This window comes from Cupressus sempervirens, chromosome 6 (genome assembly GCF_028749045.1).
Source record: "Cupressus sempervirens isolate cs-2001-9-10 chromosome 6, ASM2874904v1, whole genome shotgun sequence".
In the NCBI taxonomy this organism is placed as follows: domain Eukaryota; kingdom Viridiplantae; phylum Streptophyta; class Pinopsida; order Cupressales; family Cupressaceae; genus Cupressus; species Cupressus sempervirens.
The window spans coordinates 378,923,518-378,948,363 of NC_143123.1; the positions used below are offsets into that span (position 1 = coordinate 378,923,518).

The 24,846-nt window shown below is 34.6% G+C and overlaps 1 protein-coding gene across 3 annotated transcripts in view; it reads right to left on the reverse strand.

Annotated features, from left to right (window-relative positions):
- The window catches only part of LOC149552640 (ubiquitin-protein ligase), a 249,298-nt gene that overhangs the window by 170,929 nt on the left and 53,523 nt on the right, over positions 1 to 24,846 (reverse strand). The window contains exon 1 of one of the 3 annotated variants that reach the window (XM_089788215.1): positions 18,845 to 18,934. The exons of the other annotated variants lie outside the window; for them this stretch is intronic. The gene's annotated coding sequence lies outside the window, so the exon portion shown is untranslated. Of the gene's footprint in view, positions 1 to 18,844; positions 18,935 to 24,846 lie in introns of those variants that run through there. 3 annotated transcript variants of the gene reach the window in all.

The following is a 24,846-nucleotide window of genomic DNA, read 5'->3' on the forward strand; positions in this document are numbered from 1 at the left end:
AACTAAACAGTCATAGATTTCCAACTTCTCTCTCTTTCCTTTGAAAATTTTTTAGTCTTTTGAAAGAGCCCTCATATGTACTCACTCCATCATTGTGGTTAGTTATATTAAGGATCATGGCCTTATTCCTAAAATCTGTGTGCTATTTAAACTATGGATTGGGGTGACTTGTTTAGACACCTTGCACTCCCACTAAAGTCTCTAGGGTTATAACTTGACAAGGTTTCCAATTTTAAAAGATGCAAGGCCTATCGGATACTAATTCCTTTTTACCATTTCTCTTTCTTTGTTTTGTATGACTTATCCCATGCCTGCTAACTATAGGGCATAATAATACTTAAATGTAATTAAAGATAATTAGTATTGGGGTTGGGTAGTTAGGTGGAGAGGGGATGTGTCGATTGGTTTTGGTCTTCTTAACTAACTATCTTCTATTTAAGATCATTGGAACATGAATGATGTACTTGTTGTTTTGGTAATCAATAACATATATGGCTTCCCTCACCAACTTTGGTATGTGTGCTATTGGTATTAAATGCTTTATTGTTCTGTTTGGTAACCATTCTACATTTTTTGCATCATTGCCTAAGTTCAAGCCTAGTGGTCATGATGGAGCCCTAATTTTTAGCAAACTAGGGCTTTCATTTTAGAACCTTTTCTAACTATTTGCCTCATAATTGATGATATATTTTTGCATGACTGGATTTAAGCAAGTGCCTAAATTCTCACCTACTAGAAATGAAAGAGGACAGAGCCTTTCATCATGATAAAGTGGGTGGTAAGATGTGTGGATAAGTACTCATGAGTCAAAAAATGCTTGCTTGGAGGACCTAGGTGGTGTTCTATCAATGAGATTGAATGCAATTCAAAGGAAGTTCTTGAGAACCACTGTGAAGGAAGAAAGCACAAGGAATACAGAAGAGAATCTGAAGAAAGATAATAAAAATGACATGCATATTCCTTTGGTTCGTTTCCAACCAAATGTTAAGGGCTTTCCAAATGATTTGTCTGATATCATATCTCAAATAGACCAAGAGCAAACAGAAATAGAAGAGACAAATTATCCGAATAAAATCGAAAATCAAGGAGGGGAAGCAAATGCCAAAGAATATGTTTCTAATCAAGGAAGAAGAAAACGAAAAGCATAAAGAACCTGATAACATTGTCTTGGTCTGTGTATCAATTTCAAGTACACAACACATTTCTAAAAGGTGGAATCACAACCTAGAAAGTGTTCACACTCACAAATGGAACACAATATGTAAGTATCCATGAACAAGAATATTAATAAAAGGAGATTATAAAAGTATGGATGCACATATTCATCAATGGCTTGGTCAAGTGACTCCGTTTGTGAAACAACCTAAAATTTGGAGCCATCACTCTTACCACCATCTAATATGAAGAATAACCTATGCTCCACAAGGACGTGTCCCCTGGGTTTTTACCCTCGTACCCGTACCGAGTACAAAATAGGGATGCGGGTACCAATTCTGGCTGTACCCTGTGACGTCCTGAGTGGGGTGAAAAGGGTACCATCCCTGAAACTCCAAAAAAAAAGGCGCCAAAACAAGCGTACAGAATCCCGTACCGACTGTTCCCGTCCCTGGACCGTACCCTATGGCCAACGCCATCCCCTATTTCCCAGCCAGTTACAGCTGACTTAAAAGTCAAAAAAAAAAAAATTTAATTTTTTTATATTCTGCTCAAAGCCCATATGGATGTTAGAAGTTTCTAAACTAGGGGAACCCTAATATGTCTTGTTAAATAGTTAAATTTGGAGTTCATTGTTCATTTGGAGGTGTTTGCAAGTTGGGAAGACGAAGAGGAAAACAGCAACAACAAAAGAGAAGGGTGCTTTGGAGGTGCAAGAGGAGGTTTTGCCTTCATTTCTACTTTATTCCAGGTATGTTTTTTATTTTCTTTTTGTTTGATTCAAACTTTATTGTTGTTTGTTGTCATTTTTCAATTTTTTCAATGACATAGAGAGGGCACGTTGAATGGAACATTGAAATTTTTTTTTTTTCCCATAACTTGCAGCAGTATAAAACATTGTGAAATCCAAAGGCAAAAACATGAGCAGCAATGAGAGTGAGGGAAGTAGTGATAGCATGGATGTTGCCATGCAAGAAACTCAAGTGTCACATTTACAAAGACCAAGAAAAAGACCTAGGGCAGCCAATGATGAGCCTAATGTAGATGTCCCTATGGAAGATGCAATGCCTAATCCATTTGAGTGCCCTTCCAAAGCCCTAAAACAATATGTCAAAGGCCAATTCAACCCTAAGAAACCTCTCCTACAATTTGCCAAAAAAGTAGACAAGAATAAGAAGAAAAATTCAAGGGGTAGTAGGGAATGGGAGTGTCATATATGTAAGAAACATTATTTTGGGAGCTACACAAGAGTGTATTGCCATCTTTTATGGATAGGTGGGCAAGGGTGAAAGGTTGCAAAAAAATTACGGATGAAGAAAAACTCGAGGCCAATAGGTTGTATGTGGAGGGGGCGTTATTAAAATCCAAGGGTCTTACAAGTAGCACACCCACACCCTCATTGACTCCCACTAGCACTGCTAGTAAAGGGAAGGGAAAGGCCAAGACTAAGAGAGATACCAATGTGGCTGATTTATTTAACATACAAGCAAAAGAGAGAGCTAAAGAGTCCATTGGCAGATTTCTTGTTGCTCATGGCATACCATACCATATTTCTCGTTCCTCATTATATAAACAAATGTGCAAAGATATTTATGCTGCTGGTCCCTCATTTTGTACCACTAGGAGAGACTAAATTACGTACCACTATCCTTGACAAAGAGTACTCAAAAGTAAACATTTTGATGAAGGATATGAGACAAACATGGATGAGTGATGGATGATCTATCATCATGGATGGTTGGACCGAATTCAAACATTGGCCACTCATCAATCTTATTGTCACTAGTATAGCAGGGGCCTATTTTCTTAGAGTCGTGATTGTTCAAGAAAAAAGAAGGATGCATCCTTCCAATTTCAGATTTTGAAGGATGCTATAGAAGAGGTAGGGGCTTCAAATGTTGTGCAAGTAATCATTGATTCAGCCCGAGTTGTAAATCAGTTGGATTGATAGTAGAGAGCACCTATAGACATATTTTTTGGACCCCATGTGTGTACATGCATTGAATAACACCTTGAAGGACTTTGGAAAAATTGATTGGATAAAGACTATGGTGTTTGAGGCTAGAGACGTGCAAATGTTTATTTGCAATCATCACACATCTCTTGCATTATTTAGGACATTTTCCAAAAAAGAATTCCTCAAGCCTGTGGAGACTTGATATGCTAGCTACTTCATTTTGTTGGAGAGGATGCTTGAGGTCCAAGAGGCCTTACAATCCATGGTGGTTAATGCAAAGTGGAATAGATGGCATGAATCAAGCACCCCAGATGGAAGACTTGTCAAACAAAGAATCTTGGATGAGAATTGGTGGACCACAATGAGGTAAGAAACTTAAATAATTGACATCATAATTGTTATTGCTGGTTTAATAAAAACATTTCTAATTTAAGCACTTGCTGATTTTTTTAACATATGATGTTTCTCACTTGCAATTTTCTTTCATTTGCAGATACATTTGCTCCTTCATTGACCCTATTGTGCAGGTCATTAGATATGTTGATACTAACTCTCCTAGCCTTGGAGAGATTTATGAGACCTTTGATAGCATGCTTGGGTAGATCAAGCAAGCTGTTAAAGATAAGGAACCTACTTTGGAGTTCTATAAGGAGCATCTTAAGCCCATTGTAACGAAAAGGTGGAACACTATGAACACCCCACTTCATGTGGCAGCCTATGCAGTCAATCCAAAATGGTATGCACCAAGGCTTGGGAGAGTGCCTCCATCTAGTGATGAGGAGGTGAGTTTAATTTATGTTAAAGAATTCTGATTTTATAATACGTTTTTAAAAAATTTATTTTATTTGTAAAGTTTATAAACTCTAAGTTCTCACTTCTTAATTTTTGTTTGTTCAATATAGGTGAAGGAGGGCTTCTTCAAGGCCCTTTCAAAATGTATAGTGCAGAGGATGCTGCAAAAATTCGAAGACAATGGCTTGACTTTGCTAGTCTTCGTGGTCCAACATTTGGTAGACCAGAGGTGAGGACTAATAGAGCTACATTAGCTCAAAAGGACCCGATTAGATGGTGGACATGGCATGGTAGAGACGCACCTGAGCTGAAAGGCCTTGCCATCCATCTTCTCTCACAGGTTGTGAGCTCCTCTACTGCAGAGAGGAATTGATCTACATATAGCTTCATTCAATCGGTCAAGAGGAACAACCTTACCTCTAGACAATCGGAGAAGCTTGTGGCTGTTCATAGTGTATTGCGACTACAGGAGCGACAGAGTCTTGAGTATCAACAAACTCCAGCACTACGTTAGGATGTTAATCCTGAGGATGCATTGCAGATTGATGAGGATAACACACCCCTAGGGTTGCTTGGTGTTCCATTCGATGAGGACCCTCTGCTTACCCCTACCAATGATTCAGGGGAAGAGATTGATGATGATCTTGATTTAAATAGAGATTTAGATTCCTAGAGGACAGCCATATATTTGGCTTTCTGCTTTGCAGATACTCAGATACATTATTGTTTTTTATTATTATAGAGTTGGACATCTCATTTACACTTCTAGTATTTACTTTCATTATGTCATTTTGAATTCATGCATGATGATGATAGATTGATACTTGGAGCCTTTGGGCATTTTTCCTAATTGTATGCGATATTCAGATATATCATATTATTATATCATCATATCATATTCTCATTTTGATTTTAATCTTGATAGTTTTCAATTTCCATGTATTCTATGGTGAATGGTTTATAAATGTTATCATTGTTATGATATGCATATTTGAAATATATCTCTAAAGAAGTCTAATTCTCCATATATAAAAAATTTTAAATCCCCTATATTTTATAGCCGTCCCCTAAGGTCCTGTCCCCTAAATTTTGGCTTCGACCCATACTCATACCAGAAACATGTTCCCGTCCCCTAAAACATCCTCGTCCCGAAAACTCCATGGAGCATAGAGAACAAGGAATCACTCTATGTTCATGTTTTTCGGTTAATATAAGATGACTATTTGGAAACCTGCAAAAAGGACGAAATTAGCAGAAAAATAAACAATCTATATGCCTCTTGTTTTGATGCCAGATGGGGGTACATCTAGTCCACAAGCATAAGCATCTTAGACCGTTATGGTCTTAACACTTCTGCGACATTTTCAACTTGGTTTCCGTTCAAAATTTCTATCTATCTCCATAAACATGATGCAAAACAATCCTTGTGCATGGTAAAGATGAACCGAGGAATAGAGGCCTGGCAATAAAGACCATTCTGCCCATCCTGAGGATTTTGCATGAGATTTATCAGTGGGAAAGGTTTCTATCACGCGATGATGATTCCATAAACATTCATTGTCTTGTGAACCCAAAGATGCACAAGAAAATAAACATGGTAATGATTATTGTTGGCACAGTGATTACACAAGAAGCATCACCTAGAATTGACTCAAATAGCAAGGATGTTCAGCAGTTTATGATAGAATAAATGGAGTGTTTCATACATATAGAGCCCAACAAATTTCTACTAGGAACTCTTTCTAAAATTCCACGTCAATAGTGAACTCCAGTTGTCACAAATAAAGACCCATCATATGCATACATTGGAGATAATTGCAGCAACAGTGAATGTAAGACCAGATGCAATATACAGTGAAAATGGATAATTATCAATATTGTAAAGGCCATCAGTAGAGAGTAATGGGTAAAGAATAAGGAAACTGATGAGACCACAAGACTTTTTGCTTGCTTTTGAAACCTTTATCGATGACATGAAAGAGTAACAATAGCCATCTCGTGAATTGTTGCATGATTATTGAGTGAGAGATATGATTACAGAGAAGGTATTGTCGATGGAGAGAAACCATCAGCGATTCTAAATCAATATTGTTAAGTACCAGAATTTGCACCTGGTACTGAACTGAATGAGTTCAATAATTCTAGTATAACATGGGAATCACTTCTATGTGGGACATGCAAATGAAGTGAGACCTCCGGTTTCTAAGCTGGTTCTTATTGGATGCCTCACTAAAAATCATGAGAACTTTTTGAGGGAAAGGGATAAAAAGATACAAAAAAGCAAAACTAAACCTATGGTGATACACCTAAAATTTGAATCTATAATATTCAGAGAACTTTTACACTTGGAAACCATGAAACAATTTCAAACTCACAAAACTTGCCTAACACATGCATGCACATAAATATTTTGCAGAAAAGTTGAAATGGCTATTTGCTCAGTAAAGGAAAAGAAACTTTTCACAATGGAGAACACATTACATCTGTTCACACAACTTGCAACCTATGCCATATATTTATCACAGAATAGGTACAAAAGTGAGACAAAGCTGAAAGGAAAATGAGGCTTTCACCAACAATTTTATCAAATCACACAAAACACAACTTTGCAAATGACAAATAAGAAGAAGATAAAAATTATGCCAAAATAGTCTCCAAAATAGTCTCTAAGTATCATAAACTAAGTTACAAAATCATGCAAAAATATGCCCAAAGAATTCAAAAAAATCACTAAGAGCCAAAACTGCATAAGAGAGAACTGTTTAAAATGAGTTGCCAAAACTCATTAAGTACAATGTTAATTCAACCAACTAGGTCGAATTCTGGTTAAAAGGCCCAAAAATAGGAGTCAAAACTCATTGAAAAGAATCCCTCCTCTTGGAAAAAGTCACTCCATCCAATAAACAACCCAATAGCTCATCAAAACTACCCCTAAAAGACTCCAACTGCTCATAAATGGCTTTTAAAACTAGAAAGAAGTCAAATCTGAACTTCTTAGAATGACTCCACAACTCTTAAATTCCCTCCAATTGTTTTCAACAAATTGAACTTTTCCTTCAAACTAGGTCCCCTTATCAATGCAAATCCAACAAAATACGAGTCATCAACTTGAATTTGGAAGTAAGCAGTCAAAAATAGGACTCTCACGACTCCAAAAAGATGCCAAATGTCCTTCTGACTCACATTCTATCATGTGTCTATGATGACACGTTAACTAACCCAAAATATTATCCAAAGATGCCACCTATCTCTTAGTCAACAAATGTTTTTGTTACCTATAATTTGAATTTTGAAAAATTCAAGACTCCCAATCATTATTATGTTGCATTGATATTTATTATAATATAATACACTTATAAATCGTCAATTATAAAATAATTACATTTTTTTAAACATTTGCAACAAAATGACCACTCCTTTATTAATATAATAACACATAACTTTAATTGTAAAAGATTATGCATTATCATATTAACAAAAAGAAATATTTTACAACATTTACACAAGGGAGGACCCGAAATGAGTTTACAATATGACTAAGGAATAAATAAAAGGTGAAAACTATGTCATTTGTGTCATTCGAATGTCAAGGAATTTTGGAGGAAAAAAAATAGCGGAGAAGTCTTGAAACCCTAGCTTTCCGGCATTTTTTATGGCGACAACTGCAAATTTCTCCTTGATTTCAAGCTCGAATTGGGTCTTTGATCTCTTCACTGTCATTGCCAGTTATGGGGTGAACTTTGGCTCGAATATGGTTTCATCTTTATTGCTGACTGGAGTTATCTGCAGTATTTAGGATCTGTTGTTGTATCATCGTTTTTCTTCTTTGTTGTCGTGCAATGTAACTGAGAATTCGGTAATGTTTGCTTGGAGTTTTAAGCTTGAATTTTGGCACAAAACTGGGTCAATTTGAGCCATTTCTGGAGCTTAACATCTGATTTTATATCTTTTCACATGCCATTTTGTAGCCTTCTTCCAGCTACGAGTGGGTCTTTTTCTCTAAAATGGAGCCTTTTGTGGTTCATGTGGAGGCTAATTTAAGCAGTTGTAAGTAGCTTTTAATACACATCATTCAGTTCTATATATGAGCTCTCTTCCTTTATTGTTGCAAGTTGGAATAAAATATTTGATTTTTTGTTGCTAGCTGGCATCTTTTATAGATTTTCACATTCCCCTCTATATGAATCTTCCAGCTTTTCATTCTGGGTATTTGTTGGGCTCCCAGTCTGAAATCTGGGCTTCCATTTTAGACATTTGCTCTTTGATATTACTTATGTGCTTGTTGACATCTCTGATGGGGTTCGAGCTTTAAACCTTGCATTTTTTTTTTAGCAAATCTTTCTATGAAAACGAAAAAACTAACTGTACGGTGTCTTGGCTAAAGATGAGCATGATTTCTCTATAACTGATAAGGGCTTGCTGATACTACCTTTTCCAAATCTGGCATTTACTTTTGGCAACCTTGCAACACAAATCTGACATATATCAGATGCATATCCATCCTATGAATTACTGTAACTCCACTTTTAAGATCTTGTCTGATGAAAGCTGCAAACTCTGATATCCATAGCTCCCTTACTGTGCATGTTTATGAGTTATTTCTGGAATAAATCAGTTGTTTTTATAGGCTACAAGAACTTGTTTGCTACCTGAATCAAAATGTGAACTCCAAATTTGTACACCAGCTGTAGAAGTATTTTCACAATCCTGTCTGGGTCTTCTTCAGTTTGAAATTCCCATACACTGCAGATTTAATGATACTAACACATCACAAGCGTTGCATATATTACTCTATGTAAATAGATTTTGTCCTCATTTTGATTTTTTGGGCTCAAAACAAGTCTAAACCTAATAACAAAATTTGCTCTTTCTTTGACATTTATGAAGCTGCGTTATAAAAAACCTTTTCCAGAATCTGGATTGCTTACAAGCTGTGAAAATTCATTCCATAGTTGTTGTTTTAACCAAGCTGTTTATTTGCTCCAGTATGATCTCCAATATGATTATCTATATGCATCTCTCGAATCCCCATGCTTAGGGAAGATTATCTAAAATCTCAAGAAACTGTAAAAATTTGTATTAAAATGCAATAGAAATTCCATTTCTTGAAAAACTTGTTTGAAATTACTGGCCCATTACGAACTAGAAGCATTGCAATATTGCAGGAATCATGCGTAGAGTCCTTATTTTACTATCATATCTGAAGCATTTATTTTCCATCTTGTTTTGACTCCACAACTTCTATCTTGTTTTCTGCATATTAGTGTATGCTTACCTATTGCTCACTAGTTACTGAATGCTGAAAGGATTATGGAAGTATTGTTTTTCCTCTGACACAATGTATGACTTCAGAATATGTGTTTTTATCCATATGCTCCAATTGATTTGATTGGCCCATAACATTGCTCTCCTTTGTTAGTCCCTGCCTTTTTAAGGCAGGGATTAATGTTTTCGGTGAACCCTTTTTAGTCCCTAATTTATTTTTTTTTGACTTGGACAATGTCATAGTATAATGTTTGGAGACGAAATATTTAAAAAAACAATTATGATGTAGTTATTGCTAATTTATGATTGGACGAAACAGAAATTAGTCGGGTTTTCAGACCTTTTCATATTTTAAAATTGAAATAAATTTCCTTCGCAGGCATTAAAAAACATTGATTGTTGCCATTACGAAAGGATAGAAACGCATTTATGGCGTGTTAGAAAGCATGAAACAACCATTAATTGTTCCGTAAAGGCGACCGACTGTAGGATATAGTGCATATATTTTTCCGTTGTAAGAAATGGCAGTTTAAGTTTTGTGAGATATTTGGGTTTTCCAAAACTTTCGTTTTGCTGAAGATTGTGTTTTCCCTCCGCATTGAAAGCCTGTATGCGAGTTATCGGAAGAGAGAACAATGGTAAGAAATCTGCAACTGAAGTTTCAGAGATCTTTTCATTTTTTTTCCCATTTTGCAAATGTGATGTTTGAAAAATCTTTCAGTTTTCAAAAATTGCTTTCTTAGTTTTAAAAATGTTTTTGTTTTTTAAGATTATAAAGTAGGTATTAAAGATGGGTAGTGAATGGGTTAATTCAGAGGCATTTTTTCGCTTACATTTACTGTTCTCTACGTCTCAATGGATTCGCTCCAAGCCAAGACGTTTTTCGGTGTCTTGATTCTATTTTCATCAATTTCTGATATATGGGTATTTAATCGAACAAGTTCCCGACCAGCCCATTTTGCCTTTTACTGTAAGGAATGAACAATCAATGTGGACTGTGTATTCAACGCCGAGGAAATGAAACCTACATAAACTTCAATATTTCCAATTACAAAAAATGCTAGAAACCAACATTTCCTGAGTCCTCGATCTGATAACTATTTCAAAAAGTTGGGGTTCTAAAAGTTAAAAGTTTTACAATAAAACTCGTATGTATAACTTGAAGCAAAACAGGAAAAATGACCTGAAATTTTGGCTTGCATTCGGCAAGCGTCTTCTTAGATCAAGTTGCCTCAAAGTGGTTTTATTTTTTAACAAATAACAATAAACAAAGTTTCCTTTATTCCATTCATATTTTATAATTTTTTCTACTATGATGTAAAAAAGGCTTAAGTCTTTTTCCTTTATTCCCTTCATATTTTAATGGGTTTTTATTCAGGTCCAAGGCACACCAGAACTAAGACCGTGGAGATATCTAGGCTACATATGTCTGTGTACCTGATATATTGTTCAACTTGTGTGCCCCCAAGTTTAAACTTCTATCCCAAGTTCAAAATTGAACTGAATTTGTCATGTCCAACTAAAAATGCTTAAAGACATTTCCATAATTCAAAGCAAGATTTAGTAACTCAAATTGTAGGATATAAAGTAAACTACTAAACACGTGGATAAAAGGAATGGCAAGTCCCCTCTTGATAATTCAATGAACTGTTTAACGAAATGGGGATCTCAAAATTCGCATCAAATGCTGAGAGAAAAGTTTGAATTTTCAATTCACCTGTTGAACGATTGTAAACAGAGCAGACCTTCTTCACAATGCATTCACCGGCGGTCCAGCTGGAATTTGTCTGACAGACAATAAATTCCTCCTTATCTCCTTGCAGTCCATGTGATTTATCTCATTGTCATCTTTTCACAATTTCTTTTTATTTTTAATTCTCAAAAATGCCAAAAAGCTCGATAAATTTTGCTTAATCCAATCACAAATTAGGAATATGCATTGAATAATTGCTTTATAAAATATTGCTTTTCCGAACTTTAGAATATGACACAGCAGAAGAAGCCTGATCCAAGGGTGTAAGCCTTTACGCTTGAGCATTAGCATTCCAAAATAATAATAAAATCTTCTCTTTTTTCGGCATAGAGAGGAATTTGTAGTTTATTTCATCATATAAAGCGAACTTTCATTCAAAGAGCCCTTCTTGTAAATCCTAGCACTGTCGTCGAAAACGTTTTCTACAAAATCGAACCCTAGAAAAGCGAGGGATTGTTTCCATTTTTGATTTAATGAAAAAGCAATCGCTTCTTTCCATTCGAAAGAGCCCTCCTTGTAAATCCTAGGCAATCTGAGAATTGCCTAGGATAATATGGTTTTAAATTCAGAAATTGAAATGTTTCAAATCAACCTTTTGTTATTAAAAAAAAAATCTTAATTATTACAAACAAAATAGAATAGGAGTTACTATTTTAAAATAAACATAATTATTTTAAAAATAAATAGTACAAATAGTACAAATTTTCTTATTAAAAGAAATTTATTTTTTATGTAATTTTAACTTTCATTATTATTTAATAAACCTTACTCTTTACAAAATTTATTTTTATTATTCTAATTTTTATTTTTACTATTTAATAAATCACATGAAACTTTTAATTTAACTATTTTTACTATTTAATTAATTACATTAAACTTTTAATTTAATGTATGCATCTACATTGAATTCACTTTAAATTTTCATTAATAATATGTTAATAAATTCCTAGTTCTAATTTTGTATATATCATATATCACTTTTAGCAAAACATTTATTCTATATCATGCATTAAATTCAAATTAAAAATGATTTTTTAAGTTCCTACTACTACAAACTATCATTCAACAATCTATTACAGAATTTTGTTTTTTTGGAATGCTTTTCATAAGTGTAAACTATTTATTTATCTTAAAATTTTGTCTTTACGATGCACTGAAATAGTTGCTATTTTTCATCTTCTCACAGGACACTGATTACAACTTTCAGTTTCACATTGCTTAAAGCCCTGCGCCACTAACAAAGGAGGTTAGTAATACATTTTGCAGTAGGATCAATAAACGTTACATGGTAAAACTTACTCTGTAGTCTCAATAGAGTACCATATTTGCAGTTGCCTTTGCTAACTAGCAAACTGATTGTAATTTTCAATTTAGCAATTCTAGAACTCATTTTTATGTCCCATAGATTCATAAAAACTAGTGTAATAGTATAGTCACTGATCTCAAACTGATGAGCTAAGGTTTCTTGCTTTCTTTACTTTGTAACTAGCTCTCTATTTATGTTCTTGCTACACACACACACACACACACACACACATATTATATATATATATATATATATATATATATATATATATATATATATATATATATATATATATATATATATATATATATATATATATATATATATATATATATATATATATATATATATTGTCAAATTTACTCTATATTGTGAATATAGTATGATATTTGCAATTGTGTTTGTCGACTATCAAACTGATGTTAATTTCCAATTTAGTAATGCTAGAGGTCATATTTGTATTCCATAGATTGACAGGAACTAATATACTGGTATAGAGTACACAAACATAGTCGGATACTTCTCCAAAACCAACATAGAAAATGATTACAAAAACTAGTGATACAAACACTGCCAAGTCAATAGCAAACATGCAAAAAGAACATAAAACTATAGAAACTGTTGGCCAAGTTCAACAACTACATCATGTTGATATACAATTGCATTGAAACAACAATAACAAAAATGTCAACGGAAAACAACATTGAATTGTAGAAGGCGTTGACCAAGTTCAACAACCTGAGCAAACTGATATCTATACAAGAAAAAGCACTCTGCCAACAATTACCGCCACATTGCCACATAATTCCAATATGAGAAAGTCCCTCCGATGTGTCAAAGCCAAAATACGTGAAAATAGCAAACAACAACCAAATACAGATAATGATCACAAAGATGTTAAGAACAATGCCCAATGTTTTGGGATCAAAAGGACTCGATCAAAGCGGCAAAATGCTCAAAAACCCTCAATAGAAATTAGAATGCAAAAATCAATTACACGATACTTGCACAACATTAGTGACACACCCACTCATCCATGCAATATCTGTGAGATGCTTAATTTCCACAAAAACATACGTATGATTGATGAAACATTTGTTCAGGCTTTCTTATCACTTCCCATTGCACATGACAAAAAGAAAATTGTCACAGGACAATTTGTTTGTAAACAATGTTGCAAAGCTACGACATGTCAAAAAGTTCCATGCTATGCAGCACCCTGGAATATACGACGAAACCCACACATAGGTGTTGTGCAAAACTTGACTTCGTTAGAGGAAAGATTAGTGTCATTGCGAATTGCTTTCGCACAAATAAGGCAACTAGGATACAAAAGATCACAATATGGCTTGACAGGCACAATAATCAATGTTCCCGTTAACATTGATAAAGTGCAACAAGCATTGCCAAGAGGAATAGATGAGAACAAAACAATTGCAATCATGCTAAAGCGAAAACTAGAGTACGAGAATGCATATGCTCAAGGAAACATAAGACCAGCATATGTAATAAATGCATTACAAAAACTAGCAACAACACCATTGTATATTGAATAGAAGGTACATATAGTAGAAAGCTGGAAAACAATGATAGAAACAACACAAAAACAAAGATGCATAGATATCGACTTCCAACCTGAAAGTGATGACGACAACTATGAACTTGATGATGAGCTAACTTCAGAATCACTAATTCATTGGTTCAATGACACACAATCAATCAAAGATCTTGACACAACAATAATTCAAATTGCACTTTCAGAGGGAATAAAGCCTCTTGGCATTTTCCAAGATAGAAATTCTAAAGAAATGAACTTCCCCACGCTATTCTATGGATATGCACGCGCATCAGACATCATGAGTAGGTTTTCATGTCAAAAAATATGTAAATAGGAGCTTATGCATCAAGACTATGACTTTGCAACACATATAATAGATATTTTCTTTAAAGCTGTGAAAATAATCATAGAACAAATATCATCATTGGCATGGTTCTACATAAGAAAAGCAAAATTGAAAGGGAAAAAGTTGCTAGCAAAAGATGTACGAACTCCTGCAAATCTTGAACAAATATTAAGATCACCAATAGGTTTTAGATCACTCAAAATTGTCGGACATCTCCAGACTACCTAGAAAACACAAGGAAAAATATATTTGCAATGATTAGACAATTGGGGCCACCAACATTCTTTGTTACATTAACAAGTGCAGAACATTTATGGCAACCATTGCATATAGGTCTACAACAAATGTCTAAAAAACAAGAGCAAAAACATCATGAAACTATAGAGGATAGGAATTTAGACTTTGAACTAAGGCAAAGCCCAGTACTTTGTACCCGTTACTTCAACCATAGACTTAACGCATTTCGCAAAATGATGATGGCAAACACAGACTTATTTGGTGAAGTCTTGGACTATTTCTTTGTCACAGAATTCCAAAATAGAGGAAATGAACATGTCCACTTTATGTTATGGATTAGAGACGCACCAATATTTGGAAAGTGCACACACGAGCAAATTGTAAACTTTGTAGATAGATACATCTCATCCGATTCAACATTGCTAGACGAAAACCTTGTAAACATGCAAACACATCATCATACTAAAAGTTGCAAGAAATATAGGACATCTAATTGTCGCTTCAATTTCCCTTTGCCGCCAATGCGAGAAACAATAATTTTGGAGCCATTGACAACAACAGACAATGCAGTGAAAGACAAAACAAAACAAATTTTGCATCAATTGGAAAATAAGCGATACACAAAGAACATTACATTTGACAACTCCCTTGAAGATCTCAACATAACAGAAACTGAGTACATGACATTAATACAACTAACATTGAGAAAAAGAGTTCTACTACTGAAACAAAATCCAGCAGACATTTGGACAAATGCATTTGCAAGAAAAGTTCCAGCCTTGTTGTATGCGAACACAGATACACAATTCATATTAGATGCATATGCTGTGGCATCATACTATTGCTCATACATGACTAAGCAAGACACGACAACATCATTAGCCTTTCGCCAATTGTGAAGACAATGTACTACGACTTATGACGACAAGACACAATACATACGCCGACTTGGAAATGCATTGCTCAACCATCAACAAATGTCTAGTTGGCAAGCTGTTCACATTGCTTTATCATTGCCATTAAGAAAGTCGTCAAGAAAAACAACATTCATCAATACTGCACCATCTGAAAGTAGAGTAGTCATGCTCAAAAGTCCAAGACTATTGGCCAAAGAAGAAGACAATTCAGAAGACATAATTTATGCATCTGCAATAGAAAAATACATAGCAAGACCAAACACACTAGAAAATTTGTCGCTTGCAGAGTATGTCGCATTTTATTACAATAGCAAAGGCAACATGCAAAGAAGGCATAAGCCACAAATCATACGATACGTCAGATACAATCCACATGTTGACTATCAGAATTACTGCAGAGAAAAATTGATGTTATACATACCGTTTAGATGCAATGAGCAAACACTATTTTGTGGTCAAAAGACATGGAGTGAAGCATTTAACTTAAACAAAACAGAAATAGCAAACAATGAAAAAAAGTTCAATAGTCAAATTGACTACACTTGGGGTGACATTGACGAAGTAGCAACACAAGTTCAAATGGACAACAATAGCACAATCATCTTTGATCGCCAAATAGACTGCAACAAGAACTCACTTATAAAAGAACATTATGACATTTTCCCTGATCTAATGCAGAAAAAGCAAACAAAATTAGACCAAATCAACTCGAAAACAATATGCTCAGAAATTGCACACCCCTTCCTTAAAAGTAGTGAAGAATATTTCAAGATGCGAAGAAAATTACACAAAGAACAACAAGCAATATTAAAGGACGTGATAATGTCAAAGAGACTTGCACTAGAAAAACCAATTTACTTATTCCTCACTGGCGGAGCTGGAACTGGCAAAACATACACAGCAAAAGTGGTTTACGAGGCTTTGATCAGGCTATATGACAAACAACTAGACAGCGATCCTCTAAAGCCAAAAGGAATCGTCATTGCTTCAACAGGAAAAGCTGCATACAATGCAGGGGGAACCACTGCTCATTCAATATTTCACCTACCATCGAATTGTTCAAATCTAAAACCACTAGATTCTGACACACTAGACAGATTGACGAAAAAACTTGAGCAATTACAAGTCCTTCTAATTGATGAGGTATCTCTGGTAGGGTCTACAATGTTATACAACATAGACAGACGACTACGACAAATAAAACACACACCGACAAAGGCATTTGGAAACATAGACATAATATTTTGCAGTGACTTGAACAACCAAAGATAAACAATGAAATTATCCACTACACATTTTGGAATGAAAATGTCAAACATTATGAACTACACAATGTCATTAGACAAACCAATGAACAATTCATCTCCACTTTGAATCGAATCAGAACTTGTCAACAAACTGATGAGGACATCCATTACATAAATGCAAAATGTTATAGACCTATACCAAATGACCCAAGCCTACCTCATTTGTTCCAACGAAACATAGATGTAGACCAACAAAATAGAAGAATGCTAGAGTACATGCCCACTCCAATGCATATACTTGACGCTATAGATCACAAAGATATAACCATTGAAAAAAACATCTACCAAACTGAAAGAACAATGCTACCAGCAAAAATACTTGTCAAGCAAGGAATACTCGTAGAACTTATAGCAGGAAACCTTGATATAGAAGATGGATTAGTAAATGGTGCTGATGGAATTTTCTAGTCATATACAAAAGATAAACAAGACATTGTTTGGATACAGTTCAATGATCCAGAAGTCAGAAAACTACATCGTCAACAAATGCAATGTCTTTACACAGAATCCATACCTCAAACATGGACACCACTGACACGAATCACTAGACGAGTGAAAATAGCAACCAAGGTTATTAACCACTCACAGTTCCCCTTTCAATTAGCTTCTGCTAGAACTATTCATAGGGCACAAGGGCTCACAATGGACGCAGTTGCATTTGACCCACACAAAGTCTGTCAACATGGACTAGTTTATACTGCGTTGTCACGTATCAAAGACATTGACTCACTATACTTGATTCATAGACTACAACATCAAAACCTAAGGCTATCACAAAAAGTACACTCTGAGACACAACGCCTAGAAACTTCCACAAAATGGCCATTAAAATACATTCTTCCTTCACAAACATCAACCAATATGACAATATGCACAATAAATACACGTAGTCTACTACTACATGCAGATGAAATTGCTCATGACCATGACTTGTGTAGCGCAACTGTACTATGCTTACAAGAAACAAGAATAAGCAACCTCGATCATGTCCCACAACTTGCCAAAATCTTCAGATTGTATCCTTCACATTCCATTCATGGCCTTATGACATGTTGCGCACAACATACTGTCTTGCAAAATTTGGAAACATTTGCAACAGAATACTTGGAATCAATAATAGTTGACATTTTCTACAACAAAACCAACTTCCGAATTGTAAACGTATATTTGACACCCAAAGCACAAATCAGCGACATATTCAACCTCATAGAAACCATAACAAGAACATTGCCAACAACATCAAAACTAATTGTTGCAGGAGATCTGAAGATTGACATGTTTAAACAAACAAAACAACAATCCCAACTGCATTTTTTTATGCAACACCATGACCTCTTCCTAATGGTTGACAAGCCTACAACACACACAGGAAGCCTACTAGACCATATATGGATTAAAAAAACATCAATCCTGAGACAACTATCCACACTGTTTTAGACACATACTGGACAGACCACTTTGCTCCCGTACTACAACATCAACTATAACAAGTAAACCCAATGCAAAAGACACACAAATTTGATACAATAAATCTCATTGCACCATTGACTTAGAAGCTTCCACTGACATATTGCACATTCTTCTACACCATCAATGCTATAAACCATACCAGACATGCTACCAAGATTAGACTAAAAATACAAGTTACTAATTTTATTTTATTGACTATTTCTTGTAGACTATGGAAACCAAAGACAAAACACAACAATTGGGCAGCCAGCAAGAAAGCAAGCAGAAAAAGTAAGTATGCTCAAAAACAATTGCTCATTTGAACACATACACAATAGAAGCACGAAGCTTCTAACACAAACACGTTTCTACATGCAGACAAAAGGTAGAAGCATCTGAACCTTCAACCATATTCGACATTTGCACAACACAATCAGCAAGCATATTTGAGGGCGACATACTAATAACATATGGACCAACTTGCAAGACAGCTTCTTCGAGCCAGCAAGGATCACCAATTGCACACATAGATATGATTGACAAACATGCTCAAAAAACAATAACAATAAACATCACCAACAAGCTGGTTGACAAATATCTGCATTGGCTGACTCCTGGCACAAGCATCCGCATAGAGAACTTCAAGATAAACAAAAAATCAGATTTTGAAAGAGGAGACGCTGAATACTGCTTACAGCTCACTTCAGACACCCAGATTCAGAAAATTACTACTGTATGCAAACAACAAAAGCTAGCACCGGACACAAAAATATCGCAGCTAATACAGTCACCAAATACATACCCAGTTGGAAGCCTCGGCGTTCTTGTCACACCCCACCAGCAAACAGCACAGCAGTTCTAGCTACAGATCAGAGATGGAGAACTCCCTTCTGACACTGCAACTGTAAGATATAAGTTTCAAATTTAAAATTCATTTTTTGCAAATGCTTTACAGTTCCAACTAATTCCAGCAACTAACAGCATACTCATTATTACAACTCCAAGTCTTCCAAAACCATAGCTATGCATACAAAAATCTACAAAATATCTACGCATCATCTAGAAAACCAACACCGCTGCTACTATTACTCAAAAATGTAACTCGCAATGGTCCAAGAGGCTCAACAATACTACGATCAGGCCAATCCACATTTATTGATATGCTCAATGATCAATGCACAAAAACAGCACTCCAAAATCTGGCAGAAACAAAGTTGCAGGTAATAAAGCATCAAACACACATAGACTGCATGCTAATATGCACAAGACTCGACAAATTACACACATATTCACTAACTTCTCCCATTCACTTTCAGGTTACAGGAACACTACGAACAAAGAATCTCCACCAAACACCATACCAGCCACTATGCACAATATGTCAACAGACAGTCTCACTATCTGCAAGCACAAGGACAAGAGAGATACATTGCACAAACTGTGGCAAAACCACAACATTCAATTTCCAACCTTACCTCCAATGTGTCATTGAAACAGAGGATAACATTGTTGACTGCTGCCTACATGGAAAGCTACTTGAGGACAGCTTCCCAGAGCTGACCAGAATCCACTTCAACCAGTACACGGAACAAATGTCTACAGCTGTCTACATAATGCAAAACTTCAACATACATGGCACATTCACACTAGCAATGGATAATTCCATTCTTTCAATCACCATAGAAACCAACATGGTAAGCTAACATTCTAGTCATTTTCAGCTGTTTGCATATTTTCTTCGACTCATTTCTACATTGCTAACCTTCTTAACTTTTTGTATTGCAGGAAAAATATGCACCTTGGACTTAACAATAACATGAACAACACTATCAAACAGATTTTGTTTTAGCCAGTCAAGTTTTAGCTTCACCAACAGTCTGTGTTCTGATCTTTTCAGCTATATAGTATCAGCACTCAGCTTCCTTTGTTATCATGAAAAACAAATAACAGACAACTACATTTTGTATAAGTGTAAAGTAATATATGAATAGCTGTACTAAATGCACCTTCTTTTGTTATCATGAACACCGAACAACAAATAACTGTAGTTTGTCTTACATTGGAAAGCAATACATCAACAGCTGTAATGAATACAACTTCATTTGTCATCATAAAAATTGAACAGCAAAGAACTATATTTTGTATCACTCTCAATTAGTTTAAGATTTTCATGCAACATTAGATGCTTTACTTTCAGCTCTTTAAAGAGACAGTCTTTGTGCTATTTCAGTTTTCAAACTTTACTTTTGCTCAAATGCTTCTTTCCTCTTCTCCAGATTTTGGTAAATGATATAAGTCAATACTTATTTCAATTCTGATTCCTGCAATTATTGTAAAGGATGCTGTTATCTCTCACTGTAACCACCAAATCCTTGCACATAGCACACAGAAAACAGAATCTTTTGACATAAACTTAGTAGCCATGTGCTGTTCTCTCACCTGTAAAACTTATCAGTCCACAGATTAATGGCCTCGTTAATTTCCACACCTTATGTTGTCTTAAGCAGCTTTGGTAACTTGTAATTTTCAATTAATTTCATTCATTTATTCCTATGTTTTCTATAGTGGATGTAAACATTATCTGTTGTGACTGTCTTCTTAACAGTTTCTGAATAAAAAGTGTACTATGAACAGATTTCTAATTTAGTATTGGCATTTGATTTTGATTCTGATGTTAATGTATTTATTTTAGAAATAGCATACTGCTTGTTTAAACAAGTTCTTTTCATTGCATCTCATAAACTGTTTTTGCTACAATGAAACAGAAGGCAGGGACTCAGGCTCTACCAGAGCCCTTGTTTGATTAATGTTTGCATTAACGAGGCACATGTATCATTCATAAATGCAATATCATACTCTTACATTGTTCACTTTTGCACCTTTGACACTTATAATGTGCCTTTTGATTAGTTTTCGTGATCCTATCTCTTATAGGCACGTTGGGCTCAATAACCCTCGTGGGAGCCTACGATTATATCTGTGTACCTATGAGAGATAAGATTTTGCACAAGAAACAAACATGTTAGCAATAAAATTTGATGTGATCATGATTTCCTTTGATATACTGATATACATTTTTTGTTTTATGCAAGTGCATGATATATGACGGTATCATAGTTTGTTTGCACATGAGGTAAGGTGTTTTCGTCATTGTTTAGATCCATTGAATCTATCCATCTTCTTTGTGTGCATGACTCAAAGACTAGGAGGAAATACAGTTTGGGGCAGCAAGCAAGGTGCCCTACGACCCTCTCATTCTATGCTCTTTATTTCATGTCTGTGCACTTTCATAGAATAGAGATAGATATTAGTAAATCTGAAGGTTACTCTCATAGCCAATTGTGTGAGAAAGTAACTTTCAGTATTTCATTTCATTCAATCAGTTGTAAATATCATTTGTATCTATCTTTTGATGAATAATACAAGGACATTCTTTTGTGAAATGAATGGCTTTGATGTACTTTCTTTGTTTTCATACTTAAATTTTACACGTGCAAAACTTTAGTAACAAATACAAACAATGAAATTCAAATATTGGAAATGAAGTTTTTACGGCAATTATATACAACCATTATAATAAAATCACATAATAATAAAACAATTATTAAAATTTATTTAGAGGATAACAATTGGTTCCAGCAAAAGGTGCAAATTATGTTTTAAAAAAGATATGGCCCATCATTTGGAAGGGCATGACCTTTGGAGAAGATATATAATGAGAATCAAAGTTACATTGAAAAAACAAACAAGACATTCAAAGAGATATTCGAAAGAGAAGCATTGGTAAAGTGATATTTTTTTGTAAGGTGTAATATAAATAATAAAGCATGACCTTAATATAAATTTATATATTATATTTTCAATAATAAATTAAATGCTCTGCTATTTATTTTTACTTAAGGCAAAGAGATTACAATTGGAATGTTGACCTGTCCTTTATGATCAATAAAAAGATTATTGAATTATTCCAAACAAGCCTTTCTTTTGCATTGGGTATTTTATGCATCTTGTGTTCAACAAACAAGGATGGTGTGAAATATACATATGTTTCCTCAATTCTGGCTAATCAGGCTTCCCACCTAAGAAGTTAAATTCTTTTTGGCTTACACAAAATTGCATTTAAAAATTATCTTTTGCAAAGCTCAAGAGTAATTGATGATATTTAGGATAAATATTCTCTCATAAAGTTGTACGTAATAGTCTTCATTGTGATTGACTCCATTGCTCAAATAAGCAGAGACACCGGTCTTTTAAAAGCATTGAAATATAGTTATTGGATTCATAATTGAAGTCAAAGATCTATATCCTTCTTGCAAGCATCTAATCATTTTTTTATGAACATTATACAAACATTCAACTATTTCAAGCAATCACATAGCTTTATATTGATCGAGTTTGAGGATTTTGCCAACTGAATAACTCACAAGACTAAATTTGGTATAGAAGAGCTTTGAACCAGTTGAACAGGTTCAAAGTGAAGGTCTACCCACCAAGATGTAGCTTACATCCCAAATTTTTTCCTAAGTCTTAAATTGATCATAGCCGTTGGTTTAACGAATTATTTCTTTCTTGATCATGTGAAACAAGTTAATTAATGATAGACGTCATATCAATTTATTTCTTTCCTGATTATGTGAAGTGAGTTAGTTAATTATATACGTTGTATTAATTGATAATTAGTTATTTCATTCATGATCATGTGAAATGAGTTAGTTATTATAGACGTTGATGAAATCTATAACTATCATTAGATGATCAACATTAACAATTAATATATCTTTGAATTAATGTCTTGGCGAGAATATTTTGTTTGGGTGATTGCAAGAAGAAGACTGAAGAGGGGGGAAGCATTGCTAAATGGGATCATCCGAAAGGGATGGTCAATTGGTCCAATCATCAGGATCAACAAGCATGACCTAAGACTACCTTGGAAAGGATACGAAGACTTGACAACATGTTGCATTATGAGACCACATGAGCTATTAGAAAAACAATATAATAAAAACTTAAATAATATAAATTAAAAATACAATTCATACCTTTGAAGATTTATTATTTGAAATTATTATTTAATCATTATTATACACCCTCAAATACAAACGCATGTATATAAAAATGAGGTGACACCAATGGATTATAAGTTTATAATCTAATGATGTCACTTCATCAATACGTACAAATGAACATTTATATGATATGCATAATAATAATAAAATTAAAATTAAAACTCTTCAACTTCTTATTCTTTCCCTCTTTATTTCTTCTTTTAAAAATTCGATTTGAAAGGCATTCGAATGGCCTTTTTTGTAACTGAAGGTAGCCGAAGAGCCAAGCAACCATTTTAATAGTCTCAATGATCGTATTTGCCATAACCTACTCCTCTCTGCATTTCAGTGGCTCTTCTTTTATCTACTTATACGTTTGAACAAAGGGAGGAGAATCTGAGAATAATACCGGCTTCATTAACTTGTCACCCCGTTTTCATCTCACCTTCACGGCTTTTTCTATCCGCGGGATCAATGCAAGGAAGTGCAGAGTCTATCTTTCCCAGTCGCAGAAGCAAGAAGCAGTCTGTATAAACCACGTAAGATATACTGAGTTCCACCGAAACATGCTAAAAATCCATTAATTCTTTTATTCATAATGCTATGCCAATCGATGTCATGCTATATTCATCTTTCCATGTAAAAATAAATACCGTTGCCAAATTAAATACAGACTGAATGGAGTATGCATTTATATAGCTTTCTAATTGGAATTCATAGGGTATGTTTTCACGTCACCCATTGTTCTTTAACCATGAGATTGTCTCAAGTTTCAACCATGGATATGGGAGATGAAATTATAATGATAACCATGAACTAGTGATCCTGCCCAAATTTATTTCTTTTCTTTTATACAACATACAGAGATGAGAGTAATATCATGAAGTCCAAACACCGAGGAATTCACCGGCAAGGATGCCATCAAAGGTGAAGAGGTGTAAATCAAATAAAGTGGATATAATCTCTCAAGCACTTAGGAATCACCGGCATGTTAGCCTTAAATGGTGAGGAGGTGTAGATAACCTGCACAAATCAAGAATGAAATCAGTTAACTAAGTAATAGAAAAATACATAATAGCTCATGCATGTTCCAGTAATGAAATACGTTGTCAAGTCGAGTGGTGGAGATCAAGTTTATGAACCCAATTTGAAATCCTTGGCTAAGGTAGAAATAGGCAGATGTGTCAATCATGTGATTGTTTTTTGTTTGTCTAGATGCTTCATTATTTGGGAAATAACTTATGGGACACTCAAACCACCGGATTACTCAAATGGTTGGACTTAAGAACATCCCAAGCCCAGTCCCAAGGTAAGGAGGGTCGTTCTATTAAGTTAGGATGTGTGGGGATAAGTATGATTCATGGTTGGGAGATTAAGCCTATGTGAATAGGATCCAAAAAATCAAAATATGAAACAGTGGAATGTATCATACAATATGTAGTCAAGCCACAGAGGATTGCTGTGATAGCAAAGGAATATTGTCAATTAGAATAAATACATATGACATGGGATGCGTAACAATAATATGGATTCTACGGGGTCAAGAAAATGAAATAGATATATTAAAGTGAACAGAATCAGGGATAATCAATCATATATGGATAATAATGGAGTCACATTCTAAGTTCAACCAATTCCATCTACACATCAGACTCTTATTTATTTGATCCAAGCATATGGTGGGTAAAAGAGGACACAAGTATTAATTGATAAACAGCATAATAAAGAGGAAATCATGGAACAACAGCTTATATAGACA